Source organism: Puntigrus tetrazona, unplaced genomic scaffold (genome assembly GCF_018831695.1).
Source record: "Puntigrus tetrazona isolate hp1 unplaced genomic scaffold, ASM1883169v1 S000000988, whole genome shotgun sequence".
Classification (NCBI taxonomy): Eukaryota; Metazoa; Chordata; class Actinopteri; order Cypriniformes; family Cyprinidae; genus Puntigrus; species Puntigrus tetrazona.
In genome coordinates, this window is record NW_025048583.1 from 63,902 (window position 1) to 75,134 (window position 11,233).

Genomic DNA, 11,233 nt, shown 5'->3' on the forward strand with positions numbered 1-11,233 from the left:
GTGTGCCTCACCTAAAATAGGGGCTTTTTGCAGCAGCTTTTTGCTTACGGCCATCCCACCCTGTTCACGCCTGATCTCGTCTGATCTCAGAAGCTAAGCAGAGTTGGGCCTAGTTAGTACTTGGATGGGAGACTGCCTAGGAATACCAGGTGCTGTAAGTTTTTGAGTTTTTCACTACTTATCTAATACACTGGCCCTTAGTGTGGCCAAAGTTTGACCAGCTCTTTGCTTTCCCTTACTGCTTATTTAATTCAATTGCCTTTAAAGTAGCTGTTCTTTAAACAGAGTTTGACTGTTTTTAACTACTTAACTAATGCTCTTATCTTTAATGTAGCTCATTTTGAAGTATTTTTTGTATTTCATTCATTACTTATCTAGTATAATGGCACTTAGTGTGCCTCACCTTAAAATAGGGGCTTTTTGCAGCAGCTTTAGCTTACGGCCATACCACCTGTTCACGCCTGATCTCGTCTGATCTCAGAAGCTAAGCAGAGTTGGGCCTAGTTAGTACTTGGATGGGAGACTGCCTAGGAATACCAGGTGCTGTAAGTTTTGAGTTTTTCACTACTTATCTAATACACTGGCCCTTAGTGGCCAAAGTTTGACCAGCTCTTTGCTTTTTTTCCCTTACTGCTTATTTAATTCAATTGCCTTTAAAGTAGCTGTTCTTTAAACAGAGTTTGACTGTTTTTAACTACTTAACTAATGCTCTTATCTTTAATGTAGCTCATTTTGAAGTATTTTTTTGTATTTCATTCATTACTTATCTAGTATAATGGCACTTAGTGTGCCTCACCTTAAAATAGGGGGCTTTTGCAGCATCTTTTGCTTACGGCCATCCCACCTGTTCACGCCTGATCTCGTCTGATCTCAGAAGCTAAGCAGAGTTGGGCCTAGTTAGTACTTGGATGGGAGACTGCCTAGGAATACCAGGTGCTGTAAGTTTTTGAGTTTTTCACTACTTATCTAATACACTGGCCCTTAGTGTGGCCAAAGTTTGACCAGCTCTTTGCTTTCCCTTACTGCTTATTTAATTCAATTGCCTTTAAAGTAGCTGTTCTTTAAACAGAGTTTGACTGTTTTTAACTACTTAACTAATGCTCTTATCTTTAATGTAGCTCATTTTGAAGTATTTTTTTGTATTTCATTCATTACTTATCTAGTATAATGGCACTTAGTAGTGTGCCTCACCTTAAAATAGGGGCTTTTGCAGCAGCTTTAGCTTACGGCCATACCACCCTTCACGCCTGATCTCGTCTGATCTCAGAAGCTAAGCAGAGTTGGGCCTGGTTAGTACTTGGATGGGAGACTGCCTAGGAATACCAGGTGCTGTAAGTTTTGAGTTTTTCACTACTTATCTAATACACTGGCCTTAGTGTGGCCAAAGTTTGACCAGCTCTTTGCTTTCCCTTACTGCTTATTTAATTCAATTGCCTTTAAAGTAGCTGTTCTTTAAACAGAGTTTGACTGTTTTTAACTACTTAACTAATGCTCTTATCTTTAATGTAGCTCATTTTGAAGTATTTTTTTGTATTTCATTTACTTATCTAGTATAATGGCACTTAGTGAGCCTCACCTTAAAATAGGGGGCCTTTTGCAGCAGCTTTAGCTTACGGCCATACCACCCTGTTCACGCCTGATCTCGTCTGATCTCAGAAGCTAAGCAGAGTTGGGCCTAGTTAGTACTTGGATGGGAGACTGCCTAGGGAATACCAGGTGCTGTAAGTTTTTGAGTTTTTCACTACTTATCTAATACACTGGCCCTTAGTGTGGCCAAAGTTTGACCAGCTCTTTGCTTTCCCTTACTGCTTATTTAATTCAATTGCCTTTAAAGTAGCTGTTCTTTAAACAGAGTTTGACTGTTTTTAACTACTTAACTAATGCTCTTATCTTTAATGTAGCTCATTTTGAAGTATTTTTTTGTATTTCATTCATTACTTATCTAGTATAATGGCACTTAGTGTGCCTCACCTTAAAATAGGGGCTTTTTGCAGCAGCTTTAAGCTTACGGCCATCCCACCCTGTTCACGCCTGATCTCGTCTGATCTCAGAAGCTAAGCAGAGTTGGGCCTAGTTAGTACTTGGATGGGAGACTGCCTAGGAATACCAGGTGCTGTAAGTTTTTGAGTTTTTTCACTACTTATCTAATACACTGGCCTTTAGTGTGGCCAAAGTTTGACCAGCTCTTTGCTTTCCCTTACTGCTTATTTAATTCAATTGCCTTTAAAGTAGCTGTTCTTTAAACAGAGTTTGACTGTTTTAACTACTTAACTAATGCTCTTATCTTTAATGTAGCTCATTTTGAAGTATTTTTTTGTATTTCATTCATTACTTATCTAGTATAATGGCACTTAGTGTGCCTCACCTTAAAATAGGGGGCTTTTTGCAGCAGCTTTTGCTTACGGCCATACCACCCTGTTCACGCCTGATCTCGTCTGATCTCAGAAGCTAAGCAGAGTTGGGCCTAGTTAGTACTTGGATGGGAGACTGCCTAGGAGTACCAGGTGCTGTAAGTTTTGAGTTTTTCACTACTTATCTAATACACTGGCCCTTAGTGTGGCCAAAGTTTGACCAGCTCTTTGCTTTCCCTTACTGCTTATTTAATTCAATTGCCTTTAAAGTAGCTGTTCTTTAAACAGAGTTTGACTGTTTTTAACTACTTAACTAATGCTCTTATCTTTAATGTAGCTCATTTTGAAGTATTTTTTTGTATTTCATTCATTACTTATCTAGTATAATGGCACTTAGTGTGCCTCACCTTAAAATAGGGGCTTTTTGCAGCAGCTTTAGCTTACGGCCATCCCACCCTGTTCACGCCTGATCTCGTCTGATCTCAGAAGCTAAGCAGAGTTGGGCCTAGTTAGTACTTGGATGGGAGACTGCCTAGGAATACCAGGTGCTGTAAGTTTTGAGTTTTTCACTACTTATCTAATACACTGGCCCTTAGTGTGGCCAAAGTTTGACCAGCTCTTTGCTTTCCCTTACTGCTTATTTAATTCAATTGCCTTTAAAGTAGCTGTTCTTTAAACAGAGTTTGACTGTTTTTAACTACTTAACTAATGCTCTTATCTTTAATGTAGCTCATTTTGAAGTATTTTTGTATTTCATTCATTACTTATCTAGTATAATGGGCTTAGTGTGCCTCACCTTAAAATAGGGGCTTTTTGCAGCAGCTTTAGCTTCGGCCATACCACCCTGTTCACGCCTGATCTCGTCTGATCTCAGAAGCTAAGCAGAGTTTGGGCCTAGTTAGTACTTGGATGGGAGACTGCCTAGGAATACCAGGTGCTGTAAGTTTTGAGTTTTTCACTACTTATCTAATACACTGGCCCTTAGTGTGGCCAAAGTTTGACCAGCTCTTTGCTTTCCCTTACTGCTTATTTAATTCAATTGCCTTTAAAGTAGCTGTTCTTTAAAAACAGAGTTGACTGTTTTTAACTACTTAACTAATGCTCTTATCTTTAATGTAGCTCATTTTGAAGTATTTTTTGTATTTCATTCATTACTTATCTAGTATAATGGCACTTAGTGTGCCTCACCTTAAAATAGGGGCTTTTTGCAGCAGCTTTACGCTTACGGCCATCCCACCCTGTTCACGCCTGATCTCGTCTGATCTCAGAAGCTAAGCAGAGTTGGGCCTAGTTAGTACTTGGATGGGAGACTGCCTAGGAATACCAGGTGCTGTAAGTTTTTGAGTTTTTCACTACTTATCTAATACACTGGCCCTTAGTGTGGCCAAAGTTTGACCAGCTCTTTGCTTTCCCTTACTGCTTATTTAATTCAATTGCCTTTAAAGTAGCTGTTCTTTAAACAGAGTTTGACTGTTTTTAACTACTTAACTAATGCTCTTATCTTTAATGTAGCTCATTTTGAAGTATTTTTTGTATTTCATTCATTACTTATCTAGTATAATGGCACTTAGTGTGCCTCACCTTAAAATAGGGGCTTTTGCAGCAGCTTTAAACACGGCCATCCCACCCTGTTCACGCCTGATCTCGTCTGATCTCAGAAGCTAAGCAGAGTTGGGCCTAGTTAGTACTTGGATGGGAGACTGCCTAGGAATACCAGGTGCTGTAAGTTTTGAGTTTTTCACTACTTATCTAATACACTGGCCCTTAGTGTGGCCAAAGTTTGACCAGCTCTTTGCTTTCCCTTACTGCTTATTTAATTCAATTTGCCTTTAAAGTAGCTGTTCTTTAAACACAGAGTTTGACTGTTTTTAACTACTTAACTAATGCTCTTATCTTTAATGTAGCTCATTTTGAAGTATTTTTTTGTATTTCATTCATTACTTATCTAGTATAATGGCACTTAGTGTGCCTCACCTTAAAATAGGGGCTTTTTGCAGCAGCTTTGCGCTACGGCCATACCACCTGTTCACGCCTGATCTCGTCTGATCTCAGAAGCTAAGCAGAGTTGGGCCTAGTTAGTACTTGGATGGGAGACTGCCTAGGAATACCAGGTGCTGTAAGTTTTGAGTTTTTCACTACTTATCTAATACACTGGCCCTTAGTGTGGCCAAAGTTTGACCAGCTCTTTGCTTTCCCTTACTGCTTATTTAATTCAATTGCCTTTAAAGTAGCTGTTCTTTAAACAGAGTTTGACTGTTTTTAACTACTTAACTAATGCTCTTATCTTTAATGTAGCTCATTTTGAAGTATTTTTTTGTATTTCATTCATTACTTATCTAGTATAATGGCACTTAGTGTGCCTCACCTTAAAATAGGGGCTTTTGCAGCAGCTTTCGCTTTACGGCCATACCACCCTGTTCACGCCTGATCTCGTCTGATCTCAGAAGCTAAGCAGAGTTGGGCCTAGTTAGTACTTGGATGGGAGACTGCCTAGGAATACCAGGTGCTGTAAGTTTTGAGTTTTTCACTACTTATCTAATACACTGGCCCTTAGTGTGGCCAAAGTTTGACCAGCTCTTTGCTTTCCCTTACTGCTTATTTAATTCAATTGCCTTTAAAGTAGCTGTTCTTTAAACAGAGTTTGACTGTTTTTAACTACTTAACTAATGCTCTTATCTTTAATGTAGCTCATTTTGAAGTATTTTTTTGTATTTCATTCATTACTTATCTAGTATAATGGCACTTAGTGTGCCTCACCTTAAAATAGGGGCTTTTGCAGCAGCTTTAGCTTACGGCCATACCACCCTGTTCACGCCTGATCTCGTCTGATCTCAGAAGCTAAGCAGAGTTGGGCCTAGTTAGTACTTGGATGGGAGACTGCCTAGGAATACCAGGTGCTGTAAGTTTTGAGTTTTTCACTACTTATCTAATACACTGGCCCTTAGTGTGGCCAAAGTTTGACCAGCTCTTTGCTTTCCCTTACTGCTTATTTAATTCAATTGCCTTTAAAGTAGCTGTTCTTTAAACAGAGTTTGACTGTTTTTAACTACTTAACTAATGCTCTTATCTTTAATGTAGCTCATTTTGAAGTATTTTTGTATTTCATTCATTACTTATCTAGTATAATGGCACTTAGTGTGCCTCACCTTAAAATAGGGGGCTTTTTGCAGCAGCTTTAGCTTTACGGCCATACCACCCTGTTCACGCCTGATCTCGTCTGATCTCAGAAGCTAAGCAGAGTTGGGCCTAGTTAGTACTTGGATGGAGACTGCCTAGGAATACCAGGTGCTGTAAGTTTTGAGTTTTTCACTACTTATCTAATACACTGGCCCTTAGTGTGGCCAAAGTTTGACCAGCTCTTTGCTTTCCCTTACTGCTTATTTAATTCAATTGCCTTTAAAGTAGCTGTTCTTTAAACAGAGTTTGACTGTTTTTAACTACTTAACTAATGCTCTTATCTTTAATGTAGCTCATTTTGAAGTTTTTTGTATTTCATTCATTACTTATCTAGTATAATGGCACTTAGTGTGCCTCACCTTAAAATAGGGGCTTTTTGCAGCAGCTTTTGCTTACGGCCATACCACCCTGTTCACGCCTGATCTCGTCTGATCTCAGAAGCTAAGCAGAGTTGGGCCTAGTTAGTACTTGGATGGGAGACTGCCTAGGAATACCAGGTGCTGTAAAGTTTTGAGTTTTTCACTACTTATCTAATACTGGCCCTTAGTGTGGCCAAAGTTTGACCAGCTCTTTGCTTTCCCTTACTGCTTATTTAATTCAATTGCCTTTAAAGTAGCTGTTCTTTAAACAGAGTTTGACTGTTTTTAACTACTTAACTAATGCTCTTATCTTTAATGTAGCTCATTTTGAAGTATTTTTTTGTATTTCATTCATTACTTATCTAGTATAATGGCACTTAGTGTGCCTCACCTTAAAATAGGGGCTTTTGCAGCAGCTTTAGCTTACGGCCATACCACCCTGTTCACGCCTGATCTCGTCTGATCTCAGAAGCTAAGCAGAGTTGGGCCTAGTTAGTACTTGGATGGGAGACTGCCTAGGAATACCAGGTGCTGTAAGTTTTGAGTTTTTCACTACTTATCTAATACACTGGCCCTTAGTGTGGCCAAAGTTTGACCAGCTCTTTGCTTTCCCTTACTGCTTATTTAATTCAATTGCCTTTAAAGTAGCTGTTCTTTAAACAGAGTTTGACTGTTTTTAACTACTTAACTAATGCTCTTATCTTTAATGTAGCTCATTTTGAAGTTTTTTTGTATTTCATTCATTACTTATCTAGTATAATGGCACTTAGTGTGCCTCACCTTAAAATAGGGGCTTTTGCAGCAGCTTTAGCTTACGGCCATACCACCCTGTTCACGCCTGATCTCGTCTGATCTCAGAAGCTAAGCAGAGTTGGGCCTAGTTAGTACTTGGATGGGAGACTGCCTAGGAATACCAGGTGCTGTAAGTTTTGAGTTTTTCACTACTTATCTAATACACTGGCCCTTAGTGTGGCCAAAGTTTGACCAGCTCTTTGCTTTCCCTTACTGCTTATTTAATTCAATTGCCTTTAAAGTAGCTGTTCTTTAAACAGAGTTTGACTGTTTTTAACTACTTAACTAATGCTCTTATCTTTAATGTAGCTCATTTTGAAGTATTTTTGTATTTCATTCATTACTTATCTAGTATAATGGCACTTAGTGTGCCTCACCTTAAAATAGGGGCTTTTTGCAGCAGCTTTGCTTACGGCCATACCACCCCTGTTCACGCCTGATCTCGTCTGATCTCAGAAGCTAAGCAGAGTTGGGCCTAGTTAGTACTTGGATGGGAGACTGCCTAGGAATACCAGGTGCTGTAAGTTTTGAGTTTTTCACTACTTATCTAATACACTGGCCCTTAGTGTGGCCAAAAGTTTGACCAGCTCTTTGCTTTCCCTTACTGCTTATTTAATTCAATTGCCTTTAAAGTAGCTGTTCTTTAAACAGAGTTTGACTGTTTTTAACTACTTAACTAATGCTCTTATCTTTAATGTAGCTCATTTTGAAGTATTTTTTTGTATTTCATTCATTACTTATCTAGTATAATGGCATAGTGTGCCTCACCTTAAAATAGGGGCTTTTGCAGCAGCTTTGCCTACGGCCATACCACCCTGTTCACGCCTGATCTCGTCTGATCTCAGAAGCTAAGCAGAGTTGGGCCTAGTTAGTACTTGGATGGGAGACTGCCTAGGAATACCAGGTGCTGTAAGTTTTTGAGTTTTTTCACTACTTATCTAATACACTGGCCCTTAGTGTGGCCAAAGTTTGACCAGCTCTTTGCTTTCCCTTACTGCTTATTTAATTCAATTGCCTTTAAAGTAGCTGTTCTTTAAACAGAGTTTGACTGTTTTTAACTACTTAACTAATGCTCTTATCTTTAATGTAGCTCATTTTGAAGTATTTTTGTATTTCATTCATTACTTATCTAGTATAATGGCGCTTAGTGTGCCTCACCTTAAAATAGGGGGCTTTTTGCAGCAGCTATTGCTTATGGCCATACCACCCTGTTCACGCCTGATCTCGTCTGATCTCAGAAGCTAAGCAGAGTTGGGCCTAGTTAGTACTTGGATGGGAGACTGCCTAGGAATACCAGGTGCTGTAAGTTTTTGAGTTTTTCACTACTTATCTAATACACTGGCCCTTAGTGTGGCCAAAGTTTGACCAGCTCTTTGCTTTCCTTACTTACTTATTTAATTCAATTGCCTTTAAAGTAGCTGTTCTTTAAACAGAGTTTGACTGTTTTTAACTACTTAACTAATGCTCTTATCTTTAATGTAGCTCATTTTGAAGTATTTTTTTGTATTTCATTCATTACTTATCTAGTATAATGGCATTAGTGTGCCTCACCTTAAAATAGGGGCTTTTTGCAGCAGCTTTCGCTTACGGCCACATACCACCCTGTTCACGCCTGATCTCGTCTGATCTCAGAAGCTAAGCAGAGTTGGGCCTAGTTAGTACTTGGATGGGAGACTGCCTAGGAATACCAGGTGCTGTAAGTTTTGAGTTTTTCACTACTTATCTAATACACTGGCCCTTAGTGTGGCCAAAGTTTGACCAGCTCTTTGCTTTCCCTTACTGCTTATTTAATTCAATTGCCTTTAAAGTAGCTGTTCTTTAAACAGAGTTTGACTGTTTTTAACTACTTAACTAATGCTCTTATCTTTAATGTAGCTCATTTTGAAGTATTTTTTGTATTTCATTCATTACTTATCTAGTATAATGGCACTTAGTGTGCCTCACCTTAAAATAGGGGCTTTTTGCAGCAGCTTTAGCTTACGGCCATACCACCCTGTTCACGCCTGATCTCGTCTGATCTCAGAAGCTAAGCAGAGTTGGGCCTAGTTAGTACTTGGATGGGAGACTGCCTAGGAATACCAGGTGCTGTAAGTTTTGAGTTTTTCACTACTTATCTAATACACTGGCCCTTAGTGTGGCCAAAGTTTGACCAGCTCTTTGCTTTCCCTTACTGCTTATTTAATTCAATTGCCTTTAAAGTAGCTGTTCTTTAAACAGAGTTTGACTGTTTTTAACTACTTAACTAATGCTCTTATCTTTAATGTAGCTCATTTTGAAGTATTTTTTTGTATTTCATTCATTACTTATCTAGTATAATGGCACTTAGTGTGCCTCACCTTAAAATAGGGGCTTTTTGCAGCAGCTTTTAGCTTACGGCCATACCACCCTGTTCACGCCTGATCTCGTCTGATCTCAGAAGCTAAGCAGAGTTGGGCCTAGTTAGTACTTGGATGGGAGACTGCCTAGGAATACCAGGTGCTGTAAGTTTTGAGAGTTTTTCACTACTTATCTAATACACTGGCCCTTAGTGTGGCCAAAGTTTGACCAGCTCTTTGCTTTCCCTTACTGCTTATTTAATTCAATTGCCTTTAAAGTAGCTGTTCTTTAAACAGAGTTTGACTGTTTTTAACTACTTAACTAATGCTCTTATCTTTAATGTAGCTCATTTTGAAGTATTTTTGTATTTCATTCATTACTTATCTAGTATAATGGCACTTAGTGTGCCTCACCTTAAAATAGGGGCTTTTGCAGCAGCTTTAGCTTACGGCCATCCCACCCTGTTCACGCCTGATCTCGTCTGATCTCAGAAGCTAAGCAGAGTTGGGCCTAGTTAGTACTTGGATGGGAGACTGCCTAGGAATACCAGGTGCTGTAAGTTTTGAGTTTTTCACTACTTATCTAATACACTGGCCCTTAGTGTGGCCAAAGTTTGACCAGCTCTTTGCTTTCCCTTACTGCTTATTTAATTCAATTGCCTTTAAAGTAGCTGTTCTTTAAACAGAGTTTGACTGTTTTTAACTACTTAACTAATGCTCTTATCTTTAATGTAGCTCATTTTGAAGTATTTTTTTGTATTTCATTCATTACTTATCTAGTATAATGGCATAGTGTGCCTCACCTTAAAATAGGGGCTTTTTGCAGCAGCTTTAGCTTACGGCCATACCACCCTGTTCACGCCTGATCTCGTCTGATCTCAGAAGCTAAGCAGAGTTGGGCCTAGTTAGTACTTGGATGGGAGACTGCCTAGGAATACCAGGTGCTGTAAGTTTTTTGAATTTTTCACTACTCATCTAATACACTGGCCCTTAGTGTGGCCAAAGTTTGACCAGCTCTTTGCTTTCCCTTACTGCTTATTTAATTCAATTGCCTTTAAAGTAGCTGTTCTTTAAACAGAGTTTGACTGTTTTTAACTACTTAACTAATGCTCTTATCTTTAATGTAGCTCATTTTGAAGTATTTTTTGTATTTCATTCATTACTTATCTAGTATAATGGCATTAGTGTGCCTCACCTTAAAATAGGGGGCTTTTTGCAGCAGCTTTCGCTTACGGCCATACCACCCTGTTCACGCCTGATCTCGTCTGATCTCAGAAGCTAAGCAGAGTTGGGCCTAGTTAGTACTTGGATGGGAGACTGCCTAGGAATACCAGGTGCTGTAAGTTTTTGAGTTTTTTCACTACTCATCTAATACACTGGCCCTTAGTGTGGCCAAAGTTTGACCAGCTCTTTGCTTTCCCTTACTGCTTATTTAATTCAATTGCCTTAAAGTAGCTGTTCTTTAAACAGAGTTTGACTGTTTTTAACTACTTAACTAATGCTCTTATCTTTAATGTAGCTCATTTTGAAGTATTTTTTTGTATTTCATTCATTACTTATCTAGTATAATGGCACTTAGTGTGCCTCACCTTAAAATAGGGCTTTTTGCAGCAGCTTTCAGCTTCACGGCCATACCACCCTGTTCACGCCTGATCTCGTCTCATCTCAGAAGCTAAGCAGAGTTGGGCCTAGTTAGTACTTGGATGGGAGACTGCCTAGGAAAACCAGGTGCTGTAAGTTTTGAGTTTTTTCACTACTTATCTAATACACTGGCCCTTAGTGTGGCCAAAGTTTGACCAGCTCTTTGCTTTCCCTTACTGCTTATTTAATTCAATTGCCTTTAAAGTAGCTGTTCTTTAAACAGAGTTTGACTGTTTTTAACTACTTAACTAATGCTCTTATCTTTAATGTAGCTCATTTTGAAGTATTTTTTGTATTTCATTCATTACTTATCTAGTATAATGGCACTTAGTGTGCCTCACCTTAAAATAGGGCGCTTTTTGCAGCAGCTTAAGCTACAGCCATACCACCCTGTTCATGCCTGATCTCGTCTGATCTCAGAAGCTAAGCAGAGTTGGACCTAGTTAGTACTTGGATGGGAGACTGCCTAGGAATACCAGGTGCTGTAAGTTTTTCCTCACCTTAAAATAGGGGGCTTTTGCAGCCCGGCTTTGAAAACTACGACCATACCACCCTCTGTTCACGCCCTGATCTTCGTCCTAATCACAAGCTAAGCAGA

General features: G+C 39.2%; 9 non-coding genes and 20 pseudogenes across 9 annotated transcripts; all 29 read left to right on the plus strand.

The window, feature by feature from the left end:
• The first annotated feature begins 42 nt into the window (after positions 1-42).
• On the plus strand, positions 43-161 carry LOC122338817 (annotated as a pseudogene).
• Positions 162-434: 273 nt separating this feature from the next.
• Positions 435-552, plus strand: LOC122338743 (annotated as a pseudogene).
• Positions 553-827: 275 nt separating this feature from the next.
• LOC122338763 lies at positions 828-945 on the plus strand (annotated as a pseudogene).
• A 276-nt stretch (positions 946-1,221) lies between these two features.
• On the plus strand, positions 1,222-1,338 carry LOC122338825 (annotated as a pseudogene).
• A 270-nt stretch (positions 1,339-1,608) lies between these two features.
• LOC122338832 lies at positions 1,609-1,728 on the plus strand (annotated as a pseudogene).
• A 275-nt stretch (positions 1,729-2,003) lies between these two features.
• LOC122338818 lies at positions 2,004-2,122 on the plus strand (annotated as a pseudogene).
• Positions 2,123-2,397: 275 nt separating this feature from the next.
• Positions 2,398-2,516, plus strand: LOC122338805. Its single transcript, XR_006249865.1, has one exon. It is a non-coding gene; the product is annotated as a 5S ribosomal RNA (ribosomal RNA).
• Positions 2,517-2,789: 273 nt separating this feature from the next.
• LOC122338819 lies at positions 2,790-2,908 on the plus strand (annotated as a pseudogene).
• Positions 2,909-3,177: 269 nt separating this feature from the next.
• Positions 3,178-3,297, plus strand: LOC122338771 (annotated as a pseudogene).
• Positions 3,298-3,571: 274 nt separating this feature from the next.
• Positions 3,572-3,690, plus strand: LOC122338820 (annotated as a pseudogene).
• A 271-nt stretch (positions 3,691-3,961) lies between these two features.
• Positions 3,962-4,080, plus strand: LOC122338765 (annotated as a pseudogene).
• A 276-nt stretch (positions 4,081-4,356) lies between these two features.
• LOC122338776 lies at positions 4,357-4,474 on the plus strand (annotated as a pseudogene).
• A 273-nt stretch (positions 4,475-4,747) lies between these two features.
• On the plus strand, positions 4,748-4,866 carry LOC122338814 (annotated as a pseudogene).
• A 272-nt stretch (positions 4,867-5,138) lies between these two features.
• On the plus strand, positions 5,139-5,257 carry LOC122338782. The gene has a single exon (XR_006249854.1). It is a non-coding gene; the product is annotated as a 5S ribosomal RNA (ribosomal RNA).
• Positions 5,258-5,530: 273 nt separating this feature from the next.
• On the plus strand, positions 5,531-5,648 carry LOC122338755 (annotated as a pseudogene).
• A 270-nt stretch (positions 5,649-5,918) lies between these two features.
• On the plus strand, positions 5,919-6,037 carry LOC122338833 (annotated as a pseudogene).
• Positions 6,038-6,308: 271 nt separating this feature from the next.
• On the plus strand, positions 6,309-6,427 carry LOC122338793. Its single transcript, XR_006249855.1, has one exon. It is a non-coding gene; the product is annotated as a 5S ribosomal RNA (ribosomal RNA).
• A 270-nt stretch (positions 6,428-6,697) lies between these two features.
• LOC122338796 lies at positions 6,698-6,816 on the plus strand. Its single transcript, XR_006249856.1, has one exon. It is a non-coding gene; the product is annotated as a 5S ribosomal RNA (ribosomal RNA).
• Positions 6,817-7,086: 270 nt separating this feature from the next.
• Positions 7,087-7,206, plus strand: LOC122338836 (annotated as a pseudogene).
• Positions 7,207-7,476: 270 nt separating this feature from the next.
• Positions 7,477-7,595, plus strand: LOC122338822 (annotated as a pseudogene).
• A 274-nt stretch (positions 7,596-7,869) lies between these two features.
• On the plus strand, positions 7,870-7,988 carry LOC122338806. Its single transcript, XR_006249866.1, has one exon. It is a non-coding gene; the product is annotated as a 5S ribosomal RNA (ribosomal RNA).
• A 273-nt stretch (positions 7,989-8,261) lies between these two features.
• LOC122338744 lies at positions 8,262-8,382 on the plus strand (annotated as a pseudogene).
• A 272-nt stretch (positions 8,383-8,654) lies between these two features.
• On the plus strand, positions 8,655-8,773 carry LOC122338797. Its single transcript, XR_006249857.1, has one exon. It is a non-coding gene; the product is annotated as a 5S ribosomal RNA (ribosomal RNA).
• A 274-nt stretch (positions 8,774-9,047) lies between these two features.
• LOC122338798 lies at positions 9,048-9,166 on the plus strand. The gene has a single exon (XR_006249858.1). It is a non-coding gene; the product is annotated as a 5S ribosomal RNA (ribosomal RNA).
• A 272-nt stretch (positions 9,167-9,438) lies between these two features.
• On the plus strand, positions 9,439-9,557 carry LOC122338821 (annotated as a pseudogene).
• Positions 9,558-9,828: 271 nt separating this feature from the next.
• LOC122338799 lies at positions 9,829-9,947 on the plus strand. Its single transcript, XR_006249859.1, has one exon. It is a non-coding gene; the product is annotated as a 5S ribosomal RNA (ribosomal RNA).
• Positions 9,948-10,221: 274 nt separating this feature from the next.
• LOC122338800 lies at positions 10,222-10,340 on the plus strand. The gene has a single exon (XR_006249860.1). It is a non-coding gene; the product is annotated as a 5S ribosomal RNA (ribosomal RNA).
• Positions 10,341-10,615: 275 nt separating this feature from the next.
• Positions 10,616-10,734, plus strand: LOC122338773 (annotated as a pseudogene).
• A 273-nt stretch (positions 10,735-11,007) lies between these two features.
• LOC122338762 lies at positions 11,008-11,126 on the plus strand (annotated as a pseudogene).
• The last annotated feature ends 107 nt before the right edge of the window (positions 11,127-11,233 follow it).